This window comes from Quercus lobata, chromosome 6 (assembly GCF_001633185.2).
Source record: "Quercus lobata isolate SW786 chromosome 6, ValleyOak3.0 Primary Assembly, whole genome shotgun sequence".
NCBI classification, from domain to species: domain Eukaryota; kingdom Viridiplantae; phylum Streptophyta; class Magnoliopsida; order Fagales; family Fagaceae; genus Quercus; species Quercus lobata.
The window spans coordinates 31319547-31324906 of record NC_044909.1 but is presented as its reverse complement, the minus strand read 5'-3'; the positions used below and the strand labels follow the sequence as shown (position 1 = coordinate 31324906).

Genomic DNA, 5360 nt, shown 5'->3' with positions numbered 1-5360 from the left:
AAAAAAACTAATGGCTTTGCCCCATCTTTTATTCAAAAATTAAAACCTTTCTACTTTCCCAATGCAAGTCACGTGGAGGCTTTTCTTTTTCTTTTTTCCTTTTGGGTAAACATCATGTGAAGGCTTTGGAAACATTAAAAAAAAAGAGTACAAAATGTCAAAAACAAAAAGAGAGAAACTACAGAAACTGGAGACAGACAAAAGAAAGAGGAGGAAAAGAAGAAAAAAGAAGAAGAAACAGCCCCTGCTGCGTTGTCTTCTTCTTCTCTGTTTTTTTTTTTCCCTTACAAATAAGAAATTTATGGAATGAAGAGGCAGATGACGAAGAGAGAGATGAGATTATTTTGGTTTTGGTGATTTATGGGTTTGGTTTCTATTGGGTGTGTATTGTGTTTGAAGAAATTTATGGGATGAGGAGGAAGATGACGAAGAGGGAGATGGGAAATTATTTTGGTTTTGGTTTGGATCTGTGCTCATATGTACTGTTTTGATTTGTGTAAACAAAAAGAGAGAAACTACAAAGACTGGAGACAGACAAAAGAAAGAGGAGGAAAAGAAGAAAAAAGAAGAAGAAACAACCCCTGCTGCGCCGTCTTCTTCTTCTCTGTTTTTTTTTTCCTTACAAATAAGAAATTTATGGAATGAAGAGGAAGATGACGAAGAGAGAGATGAGATTATTTTGGTTTTGGTGATTTATGGGTTTGGTTTGTGTGGGTGTGTATTGTGTTTGAAGAAATTTATGGGATGAGGAGGAAGATGACGAAGAGGGAGATGGGAAGTTATTTTGGTTTTGGTTTGGATCTGTGCTCATATGTACTGTTTTGGTTTGTGTTGGAAAAGGCAGAGCATCGTGAAAGGGAAAGGGCAGAGCATTGGGTTTTAGAAAACTGTTATTACTTTTTTTTATTTTTTTAATAATATGCTGATGTGGAAATTTGTGGGAGTTTCAAAAGTTTCGATTTTATATATATATATATATATATATTAGAGGATGGTGCCAAATGTAGTAAATGGTCCCCATGTTGTATGCTTGTGGAAAAATATTTGCCTATATATAACTGTGTCATACAATTTTCCACTTTATCTATCATATATCTACGTGCTTGAAGATTTTGAAAATAGTCACTTTTCAAAACTATGTGTTAGTTTTAGTTCCTAATCTTTTAGTTTTATTCATATATAATTATATGTTGTTTTCTCCATTCATGTGGATCCAACGGGAAATACTAGCCTTGACTATTATTGTAAATATTTTCAAGATGATAACATTTTATATTTGAACAAATTGGAATGGGTATAGGAAGTTGGTTTTATACCTCAAGATTGACTTTGCTTACGAGGGAATAATGGATTGTGTATGTTTTGTCTAAAACTACTATTGATTGATTCTCTTCTTATGTGCTGATTCAATTTTTAGAAGTAACCAGTTGTGGACCCATTGGTAATTATCGTACAATATGATATAATATATTATTTATTCTTTGAGTTTCTGACACCTAACATTTTTCTCTTAAGTTGCTGCCCTTATTTATTTATTTATTGCTTTCTTTCCAAATTACCTATAACTTCAGTTATTTCTCTATCTCTCAATCTTTACAAAAGTATATTTCTATTTACTTTTTTTTTTTTTAATCTCAATTATTCTTTATTAGCATTGTTTAGTTGATTTGTTTTTTTTTTTTTAAACGAGTTATATTCTTCCAACTTATGTTATAGCAGGCTATATATATATATATATATATTTATTTATTTATTTATAGGTGTTACTGCCATGAAAACTTCATTTTTGTAGTTGATAGATATCACCAACATCAATTTTCACTCAAGTAACGAGACTGTTGAATATGATGTAGTCGAAATCAATAGGGGCGGCAGCGGAGTGGGCAATTGTTTATGAAAAAGTCTACAGTACCAAAGATGGGACTCCTGTTACTGCCTAAGTGAGAGAGAACATTGTAAGCACTATTTGTATCCTACTTCTTTTGTATTTTGTGTTTGTATTGTTTATATAAAGTAATATGTTATTTGGTTCTTGTGGGAAAACAGGCTAGGATGAAAGAAATTTTGAATGAAGAGGGCACACCACTACGAGGAGAGCATGGTGGTGGAATCCTATGGTCTAAAGATGATGCGTTTGCTCGAGTGACGGGTTTAGAGCGCTGTGGACTTGTATGTGGGGTGAGTTTTGGACCAACCACATCAGGAAGAAGTGGGTTAAACCTTTCACGGTATACATTGACTCCACCGTCTCAAGCAAAATGACCCAGAGGATTACAAAATTGGAGACTTCGCTTGCATCTGTGAGGGAGCAACTAGCCCAATCAGAGGTGAGGCATGAAGAGCAACTCACCCAATCACTAGCCTAATCAAGAGCAACTCACCCAATCAAATGCGAGGCATCAAGAGCAAATGAGAGAAATAATGTTGCAAATGAGAGAAATGTTCGCCTAATTTATCCCACATATGCGTTCTTCACTGCTTTCTCATGTACCAAAAAAATTTAATTTAACGAAACTCAACTTATTACAATGCATTGTTATGTGATATTAATACGATACCTTTAATATATTCAGGATGACAATGATGATTAACGAGGACTCTCCGTGGATATTGATCAATTCCTTTTGTATTCTTTTTTGGCTGATCATGAATGAATATTGTAGACAGGAATATTGCTGTGTTAATTTGAATGTATATATATAAAATATTATTTTGATATTATAGACAGGTGGAACATGCCCTTGAAAGAATGAGAATCTGTTTCTAAACAAAATTTTTTAGTTGAATCTCTTGTAATGGCATGAAGAGCAACTCACCCAATCACTAGCCTAATCAAGAGCAACTCACCCAATCAAATGCGAGGCATCAAGAGCAAATGAGAGAAATGTTCGCCTAATTTATCCCACATATGCGTTCTTCACAGCTTTCTCATGTACCGAAAAAAATTTAATTTAACGAAACTCAACTTATTACAATGCATTGTTATGTGATATTAATACGATACCTTTAATATATTCAGGATGACAATGATGATTGACGAAGACTCTCCGTGGATATTGATCAATTCCTTTTGTATTCTTTTTTGGCTGATCATGAATGAATATTGTAGATAGGAATATTGCTGTGTTAATTTGAATGTATATATATAAAATATTATTTTGATATTATAGACAGGTGGAACATGCCCTTGAAAGAATGAGAATCTGTTTTTAAACAAAATTTTTTAGTTGAATCTCTTGTAATTTTAAAATGATGTCATGTGGCTAAGAATTTAGAGACTCAAAATTTCAGATTCTAGTATCATCTTTTAGTTTTTAGTTGGCAAAATTGTAGATCACTTTAAATGGTAGGTGCATTTCACAGAAAACAAGATTTCAATGATGTTGTAGAGGTAAGGAATTTCAGTCTTTTTACCTATAAAAAAAAAAGTAATAATTCTTCTACTTCTACTTGGTTCTTGTTCACCTAAATAGAGAATGACATTGGGATAATGCAAATTTGAGCATTTTAGAGGCTTAGTTTTTAGAGAATGGCAATTGGATAATCTTTATTTTTATTCAAATGAACAATTGTTTCTTTTTGCTTTTCTTTATTTTTGGCAAATGTATTTTGGTCTTACAGTTACATTAATATATTATTGGACCTCTTAAATAAAAGGAAAAAGTTGTCCATGCCAATTGAATATGCTGTTTTATTTTTTATTTCATTTACTATGGAAAGGAAAAGATTTGTAGAGTATTCCACTTCATATAAGCACTTCCACTGTATCCATGCACTCATTAATTCTCCAAGTGTCTTTTTGTTTTTAACAATATCTTATGATGCATAGGATGTTTATTGAATAGGTACTTTAATGGAACTCGTTCGAGTTCTTGCTCTTTCATTTGCCGATGATGGAAAATAAGTCAAGGTAATTTTATCTGGCTTGCCTCTAACGTGGATTTTCCAATAATAATATCCTAAAGTGAACTTTTCGTTTATTCAGTCTTCCACACCTTTTTTTCTTTTAGGTTTGTGTGCAAGGATCTATGGGGGAAGTTGCACTGGCAGGAATGCCATTGCAACTTGCTAGTACTCGAAAGATCCTAGAGTATATGGATTGGGGTGATTATGGTTTATCAAGATTGGTTCTATAGGTATAGAACCGAACAGAAAAATCATGTTTAATTTTTGACTCAGCTTGTAATCTTATGCATCATCTTTGTGGATTGCATCTATAGGTATGCATATTCTAGAATCTTTATTAAGTATCCTTGAAAAAAGTGCTGATAAAGCTTGTATGATGATGATATATATAAATATGTGTTTGGTAGGATAGTGCCGTTAATATGCATTTAGACATGTTGACAGAATACATATCTCTATCTATTTGCATTGCTATTTTAGTAAGAAATTTGTCATTTTTTTTACTTCGAAAAATGTGCTAAGCACAAGTTCTCCATCTTATTTCCATAACCCAACTTGTAATTGCAATTATCTTCTATTTGCCTTTGTTTGTTCTAATACACTAATAAAAATCAAGTAGGCATATATATATCATATATGCTTACCAGAAAAGCTAGTTTTAGTGCGTCGAAAGGCATTGCAATCCACCAAATTTTAAATGCATCAGTTTTATAGCTTATCCTTTCTTAAGGGTTCATTTGCCATTGATGTTAGCTAGATGTTAAAAAAAAATAATAATAATAATAATAATATTTAAACAATAGCTAGATGCATTAGTGCATGGATACAGTGGCAATGCTTATATCAAGTGGAATACTCTATAAATAAAGTTTTTAGGAGCCTTTTAATAGACTTAAAGGTATTTTTCAAGCTTGTTTAGCTGAATTTTCACTTGCATGGAGAGAGAGAGGATGGGTAATTCTACCTAAGAACCTAGCATAGTGTACTCATAACACACTGACAAAAAGAGGGATGGAGGGAGGGGTATATGCCTAAGTCCAATAGAATATTTTCTGCATTATGTACGGCACTTCTATTTGTTTAATTTTACAGCAAACCCTTTACTTATTACATATGCTTCTTCCTTGATATGTTGGTTTGAATTTAAACAGGTTGAATATTGTAGATAGGTTGATGATTTTGTAGACAAGAAATTGTGATTTGCCCAAAAAAAAAAAAAAACCTATAGCTGTGTTTTTAAAATGCAATTTTAGGTTGAGGATCTATAGTCGCATTTTTTAAACACGGCTAATATACACCCTATAGCCGCGTTTTAAACGTGGCTAAAATAAAACCTATAGTCGTGTTTTTCAAGCTTGTTTAGCTGAATTTTCACTTGCATGGAGAGAGAGAGGATGGGTAATTCTACCTAAGAACCTAGCATAGTGTACTCATAACACACTGACAAAAAGAGG

The 5360-nt window shown here is 32.6% G+C and overlaps 1 long non-coding RNA gene across 1 annotated transcript; it reads left to right on the top strand.

The window, feature by feature from the left end:
* The first annotated feature begins 1787 nt into the window (after positions 1-1787).
* On the top strand, positions 1788-2259 carry LOC115994023. Its single transcript, XR_004093110.1, has 2 exons — positions 1788-1955; positions 2047-2259. It is a non-coding gene; the product is annotated as an uncharacterized LOC115994023 (long non-coding RNA).
* The last annotated feature ends 3101 nt before the right edge of the window (positions 2260-5360 follow it).